The sequence below is a fragment of the Pseudophryne corroboree genome, chromosome 6 (genome assembly GCF_028390025.1).
Source record: "Pseudophryne corroboree isolate aPseCor3 chromosome 6, aPseCor3.hap2, whole genome shotgun sequence".
In the NCBI taxonomy this organism is placed as follows: domain Eukaryota; kingdom Metazoa; phylum Chordata; class Amphibia; order Anura; family Myobatrachidae; genus Pseudophryne; species Pseudophryne corroboree.
The window spans coordinates 328,415,552-328,431,668 of NC_086449.1; the positions used below are offsets into that span (position 1 = coordinate 328,415,552).

Sequence of the window (16,117 nt, forward strand, 5' to 3'; positions counted from 1 at the left end):
ATCTAAGGTAATATTCTCCAAAATATTACCGGTGCCACGCGCTAGCCCAGGGAGTCAGAGGGAGATTAGGGAGGAAAATGTGTGGCTTAGAGACTGGTGTAGGAAGGAGGGGTTTGTGTTCCTGGAACACTGGGCAGACTTCTCAGTCAGGCGCCATCTTTTTTGTCACGATGAATTGCACCTGAATGAGGAAGGGGCGGCGGTGCTGGGGGGAAGGATGGTCAGTAGGTTGGAGGAGCTTTTAAACTAGAAGTCTGGGGGGGAGGGTGTAGTTAGAAACTACGGGTCATGCAGCGAGAATAGTAAAGATGGCGGTAGTGTGCTAAATGAGGGTGGAGAAGGGGGGGGGGGAGAGCAGCCGACAAAGACAAAGGGTAGTAGCATGGGTTCTAAAAAGGGTATTAACAAATGTATTGCAAAAACATTAACTAACAACATCTATGTGTTTTACAGCATATAGAAAAAGATGTACGTAGCATAAGGGAAAATACTTATGTCAGGGCAGAGAATTTAGGCCAAAACACTGGGATGATCAAAGAGACGAGTAAGGTGGGCAGTATTAAGTATGGTGGGGGTGGAAAGGGAGCGAGAAGGACAGTCAGTAAGAGTAACTCTAGGGAGGCTCTAGTAAACCTAGATAGGATACCTTTGAAATAAAACAAGCGGATAAGGGAACCACTAAACTAAAATGTATGCTTGCAAACGCAAGGTCTAGCAGGTAAAATGGGGGAATTGGAATTGTTAGCATCAAATGCTGAGTATGATATTATAGGTATTACGGAAACATGGTGGGACGACTCTCACAAGTGGGTTGCAAAATTGGAGGGGTATTCTCTTTTCAGGAGGGACAGGGCAAGCAAAAGAGGAGGGGGTGTATGTCTTTATGTTAAACAGTCTGTAAAACCGTACTTAAAGGAGGTTATTTATGAGGGGACAAGCGATAACGTGGCGTCACTATGGGTTGAAATCTCAAGTGGGGGTATTGATGCAAAAAAATTAGTTAGAGGCACATGCTACAAACAGCCTGATATTAGCATATATGAGGAAGAACAACTCTTGCAGCAAATCGAAAGGGCTGCGGGATTGGGGGACATCCAAATGATTGGGGATTTTAACTATCCTGATATTAATTGGAGTAACAATTCATGTGTTAAAGCTAGGGAAAGCAGGTTCTTAAATATGTTAAAAGATCACTACTTGTCTCAATTAGTTGAGGACCCAACTAGGGGTAGAACTATTCTAGATCTAGTAATTACTAATAATGTGGACATCATATCGTATACTAAAGTTGGGGAGACTTTGGGTAACAGTGATCACTATATGATCACATTCGACATCAGTTTCAGGAAACATAGCTATAAGAGTTCAACAAAAACATTTAACTTTAGGAAGGCTGACTTCAGTATGCTGAGATGTGCACTAAATAACATTGAGTGGGAAGTTTTGTTTCATGGTAAGAACACTTTGGAAATTTGGGATGCTTTAAAAGGGTTGCTAGATAGCAATATTCACAAATTTATTCCCATGGGCAGTAAGCGCAGGAGTACTAAACTCAAACCGATGTGGCTTAACAAGAAGGTCAAGGCCGAAATCGACAGAGGTGTGCTTTCAAAGCATTTTAATCTAATGGAAAGGAGGATTCATTCCAGTACTACAAGGAATGCAATAAAAGATGCAAAAATGCAATAAAAACAGCTAAAATTGAAAACGAAAAGCAAATTGCTATAAAGCGTAAAACCAATCCAATTTTTTTTTTTAAATACATAAACCGTAAAAGGTTAAAAAAGGAGAACATAGGTCCATTAAAAGATGAATTTGGAGAACTGTTAAATGAAGACTTATCAAAAGCAGAAATACTGTACAAATTTTTTTTCAACAGTGTTCACCAGAGAAGAACTGACGGTGGGAGTAGTGCATAGCGATAGTGACAGTAAGGTTCCGTGGTTAGATACTTGTTTAAGTGAAGGCGTAGTCGGGGAGAGATTACACAAAATAAAGATTAATAAATCACCTGGCCCGGACAGACATCATCCGAGGGTTCTTATGGAGCTTAGGTCACAACTAGCAAGACCCCTATACTTGATTTTCAATAGTTCAATTAGATCTGGCATGGTACAGGATTGGCGTATAGCAGAGTTAGTGCCATTATTTAAAAAGGGATCCAAAAATCATCCTGGTAACTACAGGTCGATTAGTTTGACATCTATAGTGGGGAAAATATTGGAAGGAATTCTAAGGGATAGCATACAGGATTATCTGCAGACCACTAAGATTATTAGCAAGAACCAGCATGGGTTTGTGAGGGACAGATCATGTCAAACTGACTTAGTTAACTTCTATGAGGAAGTGAGCGACAATCTTGACCAAGGAAAAGCAGAGGATGTGGTTTACTTAGATTTTGCAAAAGCTTTCGATACGTTGCCTCACAGGAGATTAATCATCAAATTAAAAGAGCTTGGCCTAGGAAAAACTGTTTGTACATGGATAAGTAACTGGCTGGAAAACAGAGTACAGCGAGTAGTGGTCAACGGGAAGTCCTCAAGCTGGACTCCAGTAGTCAGCGGAATACCACAGGGGTCCCTACTCAGGCCACTACTGTTCAACATATTTATCAATGACCTAGAAATAGGCCTGGAAAGCACAGTGTCAATCTTTGCAGATGATACTAAACTGTGTAGGGTAATTAATTCAGAAATATATGTAGAGTCTCTGCAGAATGACTTACCTAAACTTGAAATCTAGGCATCTAAATGGAGAATGAGGTTCAGTATAGAAAAATGCAAGGTTATGCATTTCGGGACTAAAAACAAACTTGCATCCTACATATTAAACTGGGAAAGTCTAGGGGTAACCGATTTGGAAAAGGATTTGGGGGTACTCATTGATAATAAACTATATAACCGTATACAATGTCAAAGCGCAGTAAAGAAGGCAAGCAAGGTGTTAGCATGCATAAAACGGGGAATTGAGACAAGGGACGAGGATGTAATTCTGCCGCTGTATAAATCATTGGTACGTCCGCACCTGGAATATTGTGTTCAGTTTTGGGCACCACGGTATAAGAAAGATATCTGTGAACTCGAAAGGGTTCAAAGGCGATCTACTAAATTGATTAAAGGGCTAGAGGGATTGGATTACGAGGAAAGGCTTACTAGGTTGAACATGTATACACTAGAAAAGAGGCATCTAAGAGGAGACATTATTAATGTCTTCAAATATGTAAAGGGGATCTACAAAGAGTTATCAAAGGAATTATTTATTAAAAGAACTCTGTTTAGGTCACGTGGGCACTTGCTGAGGCTGGAGGAGAGAAAATTGAGTTTGAGTTTATTTTCATTAGATATTCACATGTGAACAAACAATGAGATTTCCGAATGAACAAGCAGATATCACAAGAATACAAATGCCAATAAAACACCATAAAATATTTTAAAACCCATAAGAACACAAGTGGACATGTAAGCAGGTACAACTCCTATCTACCCTCTAAACCGTTTAGCATACTAATTGCTTTAGGAAAAAAACTAAATTTCAGTTTACTAGTCTTACACAACAAAGACCTATAACGTAATTTAGAAGGAAGCAGGGTAAATACCCTGTTATTGGGATGAGTTTCATCAGTCAATATACTCCTGGCCTCCTTAAGGAGCCTCTTTTCATTAATGGTCTGGATATTTGGCAATGATAAACAGACTATTCTTCCGTCAGTTTTAACATTTCTATCAAGCGATTTACGCTCTGCTACATTACAGTTTCCATACCAAACGGAAATACCGTAAGTAAGCACACACTCAATAGTACAAGAGTAAAAATTGACTAAAATTGGCTAAGATATTCCTGCTGAACACAGTTTCCTTAAAAAATATAACCGTTGTTGAGCTTTTTTTATGGCATTGTCAATATGGCAATACCATGACAAGTCATTAGATATGATCATACCCAAAAATTTAAAGGATGTCACTGTCTCGACCTCTTGCTTGTCCAGAACCAAAGGACTGTAAGTGTACCGATGGGTTGTCCTAAAGTCCAAGATCATCTCTTTTGTCTTTGTAACGTTAAGAATTAGATGATTATCCTGGCTCCATTTCTCTAGCCTACTTACTTCGAATATGAATTCTGAGTCGTCATTACCACTAATAAGCCCTACGATGGTAATGTCATCCGCAAATTTAAGTATGTGCACCTTGTCTGATTTGGAAACACAATCGTAGGTGAACAAGGAGTAAAGTAACGGACTCCGCACACATCCCTGTGGAACACCTGTGCTAATCGTTACCTCGTTTGTAATTTTATTGTTGATCTTGACTACCTGAGGCCTATTGGTTAAAAAGTCAAAGATCCATCTGCAGACAAAACTGTCCACACCTAACTGGGTCAATTTGTTAATTAAAGAAGTGGGAACAACGGTGTTAAAAGCCGAACTATAGTCAACGAAAAATTCTGCACGCAACGGAGGAAAGGGTTCTTCACTGTTAGGGCAATAAGGATTTGGAATTCCTTGCCAGGGAAAGTGGTAATGGTGGACATTGTAAGTGCATTTAAAAAGGGATTGGATGAATATCTGATTGAAAAGGATATCCAAGGGTTACAACATTTAAAATATTGAAGTTGTCAATCCGGGTGTAACATGATTTGCAGTTGTTAACTAGTCATGAAACATTCTTCAGTAGGTACATTAAAACCAAATCAACTTAATACAGGTTGAACGCAATGGGCATTTTGCCTCTTTTCAACCTCGAATACTATGTTACTAATTCACGTCAGATGCAACCGTCTCAGAGGAGCCTGCCAGCAGCTGCCAGGCTCAGCCCACCTGGCCGGCCACTCTGTTGCAACTGCTCCTAGCCTCCTCCTGCTAGCTGGGCTGTGTACAGAAGGGGTACGAGCCTGAAGGCACTGCCCATCCATTGCTGCTGCAAGACAGTGTCCCTGCAGCTTGAACTCACGGGGATAAGGGAAGCTGCAGCTTCCCTTCTGTCCCCTGATTACATACACTACTGGGGGTGGCTCCGCCTCCCACTGGTCTCTCCTCCAGGTTGCCCGTGATTGAGTGATCCTTATGATCGCCTCCTGTTGGGGACATAGAGATATAAAAATATCAGTTAAATGGTTAAGCAATGCCAAAGCTGTTGCACCAGTTTCTTCAGATTAGAAGAGCAAAGTTTGAGGGAAACCTTGAGTTACTTATAACAGTATTCTGGATCTCAGGAGACTCCATGGTTTTGTCAATGCCAAACTACAGTATCCACATGTCTGTCCGCAAGGGGATTTTCTGAGGATTCTTATTTCCTTATTAAACAGTGCATAAAATTGTTCAGGTTCTGGATCCAGGGACAGAGCATCCAGATCACTTTTCAGTGTCTTTTTTTTTTTTTGGGGGGGGGGGGGGGGGGGGATTGTTGCCATGAACTTTCACAAAGGTGGTAATAACACTAATTGCACAGCTGAAGAAAAAAAATAAAGGCACGTTTTAGCCATATCTGGACAAATTCATTGTTGGGGGCATCAGTAAGAATCAGAACTTCTCAGGTGATGACAATGTTTCTGCAAACACATGGCTGGATTGTTGATCATCGCTTCACAAGAGGCAAAGGTTTACAAATCAACTGAGTAATGTTGAGAACGCACTATCAAATTATCGGGTCGATCATCCGTTAATTGGCTAATTGGAGCAGTAATTGGATAGTTTATAGGCAGTTAGTCGATAGGCTGCCTCAAGTACCCCTGCAACGAAAGCCATTCTATCCTTAGAGGATTCAGCAAAGCCTGTGTTAAAAACCAAGGCACCTGTGTTTAAACATCCCAAAACATTTAAGACTGAGTTTCCGGAGTCAGATCAGCTGACGGAAATCATGGAAGAGGCTTGGGCTACGCCCAATAAGTTTTGAATTCCTAGGAAATGGAATTCCAATTATCCTCTTCCAGCTGGGGATTGTTTAAAAAGGGAGGTGGCTCCTAAGGTAGATACGCATGTGATTCGATTAGTGCGAAAAACTACATTACCTTTGCCTTCAACATCATTAAATGACGTCACGGATAGGAGAGTGGATGGTTTTTTAAAAAACATTTTTTCCCTGTCTGGTGCAGTCATAAGAACATCTATGGCTTCAGCTTGGATGGCAAAGGCAGTGGCTGCCTGGGCTGATGCATTGGAGAGGGATTTTTCAATAGCATCTAGGGAGCAAAAATCCCATATAGCACATATAAAACAGGCTGCAATGTTTTTGGAAGAAGCAGCATTGGATATGGGTTCTATTGCCTCCAGGGCATCCGCTTTAACAATAGCTGCTCGCAGAGTGGTTTGGCTATGTACTTGGAAAGCTGATTCAGAATTTAAGAAGGTTTTGGAATCTTTGCCTTTTTCTGGAAATATTCTTTTTGGTAAAAAAATTGACAGATATTCTGGAGTCCGAAGCAGACTCCAAGAAGGTAAAGTTTCCTTCCACATACAATTTCAAACCTAAAGTTCCAGCTTTTCGTCCCTTTCGGTCTCAAGGAAAAGCTAAAGGAAAAAGTGATGGCAGGCAGTCCCAATACAACAAGTCTGGTAAGACTAAAAAGCATAAAGCTACCAGAGGACCGGTTGGAAAAACAGATAATAGGCCATCAGCCTGATGGTGCGGGTCTCCACCTGGAGGATCCCAGGGTGGGGGGCCGACTTCTTCAGTTTGCACAGATCTGGCAGCAGTCTACAACAGATGCCGGGTTGCAGGAAGCGGTATCTCTAGGTCAGTGGTTCTCAAACTCGGTCCTCAGGACCCCACACAGTGCATGTTTTGCAGGTAACCCAGCAAGTGCACAGGTGTATTAATTACCCACTGACACATTTTAAAAGGTCCACAAGTGGAGCTAATTATTTCACTTGTGATTCTGTGAGGAGACCTGCAAAACATGCACCGTGTGGGGTCCTGAGGACCGAGTTTGAGAACCTGTGCTCTAGGTTATGCTTTTGCCTTCAAGAAGCACCCTCCTCGAAGGTTTTTTATGTACCAGCCCGTCTCGGGTAGAGACGAAGGCCAGGGCTTTGCAAGAGGCCGTTCAGAAATTGCTTCAGTCAGGAGTAGTCATTCCAGTTCCTCCTGCACAACGAAGACAGAGTTTTTACTCCAACCTGTTTTTAGTTCCGAAGCCAAATGGGTCATTCCGGCCCATTCTCAATCTCAAAGTGCTGAACAAATACTTTTGGGTACCTTGGTTCCATATGGAGACTTAACGTTCCATCATTTTGGCCATCCAGGATGCTTACCTACATGTTCCTATAGCACTGTCCCATCAGTGCTATCTCAGGTTCGCTACCCTCTAACAGCATTTTCAGTTCCAGGCCCTACCTTTTGAGTTAGCCATAGCCCCCAGAGTATTTTCCAAAATGATGGTGGTAAGGGCAGCTTTTCTCCGCCAGCAGGGGATAAGAATTTTTGCATATCTCGATGATCTTTTAATCCTGGCACAGTCGCAGGAATTGCCCCTATGTCATCTGCAACAGACAATAACGTGTCTGCAAAGGCACGGGTGGCTCATAAATTGGGCAAAATCGTCTCTGGTTCCGTCACAGCGAATAACTCACTTGTGGGTTGCACTGGATTCAGGCCTTCAGAGAGTAATTTTACCTCTAAACAAGATATCCAAGGTTCAGTCAAGGATTCAGGAGTTGCTACACAGTCCAAAGGTATCCATTCACGCAGCAATGCGTGTGATGGTATTGATGGTGTCAACATTCGACATGGTGGAGTATACACAGTTCCACAGTAGCGTACCTCAACCATCAGGGAGGAACTTGTAGCCGAAAAGCGATGAAGGAAGTAAGGCAGAACTTCATCATCCAGCCTTGTCCGCAGTGTATGTTCCAGGAGTCCTAAACCCGAGAAGAGGATTTTCTCAGTCGACATGCTATTCAAGCAAGCGAATGGGCTCTACACCCGGAGGTCTTCCAGACTGTAGTAGACAAGTGGGGATTGCCAGAGAGAGATCTTATGGCATCCCATCAGAACAACAAAGTTCTCGAATACGGGTCAAGAACAAAGGATCCCAAAGCGATCTTTGTGGATGCCCTGTCGGTGAGATGGGACTTTCATCTGGCTTATGTGTTTCCTCTAATAACCCTATTACCCAGGGTGGTTAGAGAGATAAAGCAAGGAAATGGTGCCGTGATACTAATAGCTCCGGCTTGGCCCAGAAGACATTGGTACACAGATCTGCAGAGAATGTCGATGGATGCTCCACTCCTTCTTCCTCAACGTCCAGATGTACTGATGCAGGGTCCTTGTTATCGCAGACATCTGGATCGACTGTCTTTGACGGCGTGGCTCTTGAAAGCTCTATCCTGAAGTCAAGAGGATTCTCGCAACGGGTAATTCAAACATTGCTCAGAGCAATGAAACCTTTACTCAGCTTGCATTTATCACCGAATATGGCAAAACTGTATTCATTGGTGCAGTTAACGGAAAATGGACCATAAGTCTTTCAGAGTTTCCAGGGTCTTAGCATTCCTTCAGTCAGGAATGGATAAAGGTTTGAAGGTGGCTTCCTTGAGAGTGCAAGTGTCCGCATTGACTGACTGTATGGTTCCAAAAGAAAATTGCCAACTTACAGGATGTGCACCCTTTTTTTTTTTTTTAATGAATGCTGCGCATTCAACCTCCTTTTGTTCCTCCTACAGTGCCTTGGGACTTAAATTTAGTCCTTAAGGCCCTTCAGGTTGCCCCATTTGAACCACTTAATAAAGTGGATCTTAAATGGTTGACAGCTAATGTTCTCTTTCTACTGGCCATGGCGTCCGCTAGAAGAGTGTCAGATATAGGGGCATTGTCATGTCGTTCCCCATTTCTGATTTTTTTTTGTTATCCAGAAAAAGCAGTCCTCAGAACTAGATCTGGGTATCTTCTTAAGGTGGCGTCTAAATTCCACCTTAACGAAAAAATTGTAGTCCCGGCTTTGCAGGTACCGGGCCTTTCTGCAGGAGATGCATCGCTGGACGTGGTCCGTGCCTTAAGGATCTATGTGGATCGTACCAGTGCCATCAGAAAGACAGATTCTCTCTTCATTCTCTACGTATTTCACAAGAGAGGATGGCCTGTGATAAGCAGACACTGGCAAGGTGGCTTCGGATGACGATTTCAGAAGCATATTCTCAAGCTGATCTGCCTCTTCCGGCTAATGTCTCTGCTCACTCTACTCGTAAGGTAGGTCCATCATTGGCAGCACAACGTGGTGCTTCAGCAGAACAGATATGTAAGGCAGCCACATGGTCTTCCATTAACACATTCATTAGACATTATGCCATGGATACCTTTGCCTTTTATGACGCTGAACTCGAGCGAAGGATTCTCCTGTCCAATCAGGAGCGTCCCCACCACTAAATTGCTTTGGGACATCTCAATGTTATCCTGTGGATAACCTGTGGACCCTGCCGGAGAAATATACGTTATGATAAGAACTTACCGTTGATAACAGTATTTCTCCTAAGTCCACAAGTTCCACAGGGATCTCACCCTGACGCACCTAATTTGATGATTCTTATACTCACTAACCTCTTCCTTCTTGTAGGGAAGGGTGTACATGTGTGTTCTTCTCGCCTGATTAGGGCCATCAATGATGCTTCTGCCTTGAGCTTTGGACGGGGCCGTTGCATGCTGGGAGGCCAAAAAACTTTGACCGATTGGTGCAAATCCGCTGTCGCTTTATCATATCCCAATGTTATCCAGTGGAACCTGTGGACTTAGAAGAAATACCTTTATCAACGGTAAGTTCTTATCATAACATATATTTTGGTCAAATTGCCCATGGTTCCTACTAGCCATGGCCTCTTCCACTGCATCCATACATCCCAGGGTCCTATATTTCATCCAGATATAGAACAGCTGACAAAGAGCAACTACATTCATGTCATGGATATTGAAAGGAAACTGCTCATAAACTAGGCCAGGGCGTATCCTGATCAGTAACTGGTACTCATGAAAATTGATAGAAAATAAATATTCTATAGCTTATTATAGAGATCGGCGGAAATTTAAATTTTTAGTGCGATTCCACTGACTTACTAATTCCACACATCCTTTTTTTATTTCACCACGGATTTGGTATGTGCTCATGATTCAGCTAGCAGCATTCAGTGTTCTTTTGAACACAAAGGGGGTTAATCAGAGCTGGACACAGTTGTAGTAATGGCTGCGTCTTTATGGTAATGCTGTGGTTGATGGGCGTTCTATTGAGACACCCACCGACCACGGTGCACCATTGTCTGGACATTGCACATGCCTATGGCAGTCACAGAAGGTCCGACTGACCGTGGCAGTCTGTGTCAGTGCAACTGCATCTTTAGATACAATAGGTACAGTGCAACTGCAACTTTAGATAACATCTAGACGCCTGCAGTGGGTAGCCACACCCCTAATTTCCCACCAGTTACACCCAGAGTTGCCTATCAAACTTGCATGGATCTATACACACTTGCTGAAGCACAGTTTGGACCATTGCATGAGGCTCCTCTCAGTACATGAAATTGAAAAGATGTTCTAGTGGCAATTACTTCTGCAAGAAGAGTGGAAGAGCAGTATGCACTTTTTGTAGAAATGCATTTTTTGTAGAAATGCATTTTTAAATATCTTTGAAGATAAAGTGGTCTTGAGAGCCAATCCAATGATTCTGCCAAAGGTTGTTTCAACATTTCCTATCAATCAGTAGATGGTATTACGCATCCTTTTATCCACAGCCATGGCAAGAAGAGAAGATTCCTTTATCCACTGGTGCTAGTGACAGAAAGCACTATATTCATGTCCATGTTGACAGGCCTTAGGAATACAGAACAGCAGTTTGTGATTCTGACTGGAGCTATGAAAGGTTATGCTCCTTCCAAATAGACAATTTCCCATTGGATTATGGAAATAATAAAACATGCATACAGGATGTATGAACATATAGTACAGAAATACAAATAGCTTACTCTACTAAAGCAGTGTCATTTTATTGAGCAAAGAAGGCTAAGGTGCCAATGACAGCTGGATGAACATATATCCATACCTTCTGTGTTCTTTGCTGGATACTGGAAGCTCTGCTGACTCTTTTTGGAGACAGTATTTTTGAGACATATGCTCCAAACAGGACTAAAAAAAAATGTCATGTAGCATAATGTGGTTTGTGATAAATACTCAAAGGAAGCCCAGTTTTCCTATCCATGTTGTTATCATATGTATATATTTTACAGAGCCGAAATGGAAAGTGACTGGAGACTTAGGCCGGGTACACATCAAAATGATATGTACCCCTGCCGATAACGTGACAGGTGGGTAGATATTTTGGTTTCCCATACACACTGAATGATATACAGTAGTGTGCGATTGAGCGATATATCATTCAGTGGCCACATTCATCTATATGCAATCATTCCCTGGATCGTCCCATTGGGCGTACAGCACACCTGACAGTTGAACGACCTACGGGAGTGTGCAATCGTCAATACACATTAGATGATAGGAACGATACATTGTTCTGATCCACGTCAGAATGCTATATCGGAGCGACAAATCGTATAATGTGCACCAGGCCGTAAAGACAAGGGGAAGAGGAAGAGCTCTATTATGTACTGTATCTTCCTGTATTATATAAGTACCCTTATTCTACCAATCAGGAGTACACTCATACCCATTGTAGCAGCTGCCATAGAGTATTTAAATAAAATTAAAAAAGGAATTATCGATAAGTTGTAATATGTGGCTTTCTGTCTTGGGGCCCGATTCGGCATGGAATACAGGTTTGAATGTGTTCGCATGCTGAAATTTGAAATTTCGCATTTGAAATGTGCACTCACTAATTGACAGGCAGAGGCGGTAGGGGGTGTTGCAGGGTTGGTGGTGGGGCGTGGTCCGGACAACGCAGGCGTGTCTGGACCGTTTGCGGGGCGGGCTGCGTGTGACATGTCCAATGCTTAAAGTACATGCACCTTCCATTGCATTCTTTATTCAGGATGCATATGACATCCAGGCAGACGGGATGCTGGTGGTCACTATACCCACAGCAGCATTCTTTCTGCTAGAATCTCGGCCGCCAGGTAGCGAGTGCACTCACCACTCATTGGGCCCAGTGCCTCACGGGTTCTATTCCCACTTGGTTGTTGGCGTGGTCCGTATGGTCTGTAACCAGGGTTGTTGAGTTTGGTGCAGAATCTTTAGGCCTCCCTATGGGGCCAGTGGTGCCAGATTCTGGTGTAGGTGGATGTTACTCAGGCCACATTAAAAGCAGTGTGGCTGCCCGGTCAAAAACTTTTTTCTATTTAGGATGCGCGTGAAGACTTAGGTGTTGGAGAGAGTCAACAAGAAGCTGCACCACCCTGCTTGCAATTGGGGAATCTGGGCTTTCCATTTTGAAACAATAGGGTGACAAGTGTGCATCTTTGAAATAACTAAAGAAAAAAAAACTATCTGAGAAGTGTTTATAACTGTGGAATAGAGGAACAAATAGTATTGTTAACTTGCACATACAGTATGTGAATTTCACAAAAGCTCTTTTGATCAGGACCCTCTACTCTTATTTTCTCTATGTAGCTATATCATTTGTGGGTTGTAATTATGTATATATGTTAATTTGTGAACCTAACTGTCTACATCTAGGTTTCCCAAACAGTCCAGGCTTTAAGAATATCCATGATTATTCACATATAATCAAACTGACTGAGGTACTAATTAGGTCAACTCTGCTTATTATGGCTATCCTTAAAACCTGGACTTACAGGGTGCCTTGAGGACCGAGTTTTGTAACCACTGGTCTACATTGTTCACCCTTTGTTAATGTAATTGTGATAAATGTGCTATCCCTATGTACAGTGCGCACTTTAGGAAACTTGCGGAGCCAATAATTTTAAATACACTGAGGGTGCGGTTCAATTGTTTTTCCTGGCGGCTGTCAATAGTAGGTGCCCGACAGTGCAAATCCGTTTATGCGCCATTCGGGAAGGGAGTGCCGTTGAGGGACCCAGTGCCATAACTAGACATTTTAGCGCTGTGCGCAAGAAATGGCATTGGCGCCCCCCCCTTATGCAAGATAGGGGCAGTGCGCGCCTTAGGCGCGCAAAAATATATACCACAAAATAATACCAATTCATACTACAGTGCACAGTAGTCTCCATTATTCAAATTACGCTGCACAGTAGCGCCACTACACCAGGTAGAGCCCCTTTTACACATTACGGCAGATCCCCCTTTTTGCACATTACGGCAGACAGCGTCCCCTTTTTACACATTACGGCAGACAGCGTCCCCCTTTTTACACATTACGGCAGACAGCGTCCCCCTTTTTACACATTACGGCAGACAGCGTCCCCCTTTTTACACATTACGGCAGACAGCGTCCCCCTTTTTACACATTACGGCAGACAGCGTCCCCCTTATTACACATTACGGCAGACAGCGTCCCCCTTTTTACACATTACGACAGACAGCGTCCGCCTTTTTACACATTGCGGCAGACAGCATCCCCCTTTTTACACATTGCGGCAGACAGCGTTCCCCTTTTTACACATAGCGGCAGACAGCGTTCCCCTTTTTACACATTGCGGCAGACAGAATAGATAGATAGAGAGACAGACAGATACTTACCATCTCTCCCCGCTGGCAGTCAGGCTCCTCGGTGCTGGCAGATCCCGGGCAGGGGAGGAGGAGGAGGGAGGGGGACTGGAGCCGCAGCAGGGCTATGTAATTGGTAGAGGCGCTGCTGCAGCAGTCCCCTCTCCTTCCGCATTGGTTGCCTACTGCCGCTGTGAATGCTGGGATGAGGGAAGCGCATCCCAGCATTCACAGCAGCGCCGGGCAGCCAATGTGGAAGGAGAGGGGACTGCTGCAGTGGCGCCACTACCAATTACATAGCGCTGCTGCGGCTCCAGTCCCCCTCCCTCCTCCCCCCTCCTCCCTCCTCCCCCTACTTCCCTGCCTCCGGCGCTGCTGCTCTCCTCCCCTGCCTCCGGCGCTGCTGCTCTCCTCCCCTGCCTCCGGCTTCTCCAGCGCGGCGCACACAGCAGAGGCGCTTGTAATGAGTGTCAAAGTCAAAAAATATTGCAGTACACACATCACGTACAAACTACGCACAGATGGCCTCCGTGCGCGTACTTGCTCTGCTGTGCGTGCGCATATTCGCAATTTGCGTATGGTCGCTCCCGCGGTCCTGCGTATTAGCGCGTGGTATGAGTATTTACGGTAGAGTTTGTGAACGCATGGAAGGCTATCAAAACATATTACATATTTAATCCAAATAGTGCACAATGTACACATAGTTTCCCTGCACCACATCAGAAAGTAACAGCAGTTTAAATGGTATCAGAACAAAGGGATTCACCTTTACAGGATAGGAGGGGACAGAACAAGGTTATAAGGTGGTGTTTGGTATCCAGCTGAAGGGTATTTTAAGGGTAACATTCCGGTGTTGGTTTGAGAAAGATCGCATGTTCCTGCGGATAGTTATGTGCAGGAGCAGAATATAGATATAAACTGTATTTACTGTACATTATGTATGCGGCGGGAATCCAGAGGAGACCACCCACAAGAGCAGTTGGAAAAGACATCGCCTACCTATTCAAACCGACCTTTGACCTCTCCTGTACTGTAAATGACCATCCCTGTGTCCAATGGACAAAGAAATTACAGTATCCATTGTGTTATGTTTTGGATGAATTATATAAAGAGAGCCTGCAGCAGGCCTGGTCAGACACAAGACTCACAACGTTATCTATCAGATGACGGAGGATCAGACTGGGTAGCGCGGCGAATCCACTCACGTATGTACCATTGACTGTAGCCATTATTCTGTTGTATTGTATTGTTTATATTGTAACCCCCTTTCAGCAATTATACGCTGTGGTGTCGGAACCCAGTGATTTAGCCACAGACTGGTGTCGTGTCTTTCTTTCCCTGCTAAGGTTTAAAGTGTAATAGCATCACACTGCATTGCTGCATAAGGTTTAAAGTGTAATAGCATCACACTGCATTGCTGCATAAGGTTTAAAGTGTAATAGCATCACACTGCATTGCTGCATAAGGTTTAAAGTGTAATAACATCACACTGCATTGCTGCATAAGGTTTAAAGTGTATTAGTAACACATCACATTGCTGTATAAGGTTTAAAGTGTGTTCATTGGGTGTGTACGCGCTGTGTGTACTTTGTACCGTCAGCGCGGCGTTTGTACGCTAAGTCCGTACACAGCACGGGACTTTGTACGCTAATAGCTTACAAAGTACGTAGAGTGTATATTAAGTACAGCGGCCGCAGCTGCTCCATGGTAAAGTGTATTTAAGGTGTGTTTAAGGTATAGCTTTCATTCCTGCATATAAAACGGCATTGTCATGAGTCAATTTGACTCATTACAAGCCGCTGGCCGTTGCACCCTCAGGGCGACTGTGCTGTTTGCCAGGCACACCTGGCGCACACGTAGTTACAGCGCTGGAGGGACCTATTGTTGCTTGCGATGTAGCCTCTTAAGTTGGCAAGCAGAAATGTGTGAAAGTATCTGTGGTTTGGGAGCCCTAACCAGGACTTTAGATGGCGCCCAAATAGACGCTGCTAAAAATAGTCTTTTTGGGCGCAGCAATTGTGATAAGTAGTGCCGCTCAAATAACAATTGAATTCTTCCCTTAGTGTGCAGCATTTTTTGCACTTGTTTACCAGTAGATGTAATAAGCTATGTTTTTAATGACCGATAACTAAAATACAATATAACAATCATGCTTTTAGAACTTTAAGGCTGTTTCAGTGAACATATTTTGTAAACCTTTTAGACGTGTTTATCTGGTTCTTGGATTTGTCTAGCTATGTTTTAGGGATTTTCTCAAGTTTGTTTTTTTGGGGTTTTTTTAAAGACATCCTTGTACATCTTGGGCTTTTATTAATCCCTTGGGATCATAGGACATGTTTTTCTTTCAGAATGGAGGATACAGAGCCTGCCCTAACTAATATGATGCCCTAGGCAAGATTTTGGCTGGTGCCCCCTTGCACAGACGCTAGTTCCGCCTCTCACCCTGTACCCCTTTCCCAGCACCATCACCCCTTACCCATAGCAGTCCTCATTTTGGTGCTCCTGCCCCCTATATTTTACATAGCAACAGTTTGCACATTCAGTGAGCAGTCCAAAACGGGGCG

At 43.5% G+C, this 16,117-nt stretch overlaps 1 protein-coding gene across 3 annotated transcripts in view; it reads left to right on the top strand.

Annotated features, from left to right (window-relative positions):
- The window catches only part of ZNF609 (zinc finger protein 609), a 244,876-nt gene that overhangs the window by 186,296 nt on the left and 42,463 nt on the right, over positions 1-16,117 (top strand). The gene's annotated exons all lie outside the window — the stretch shown is intronic.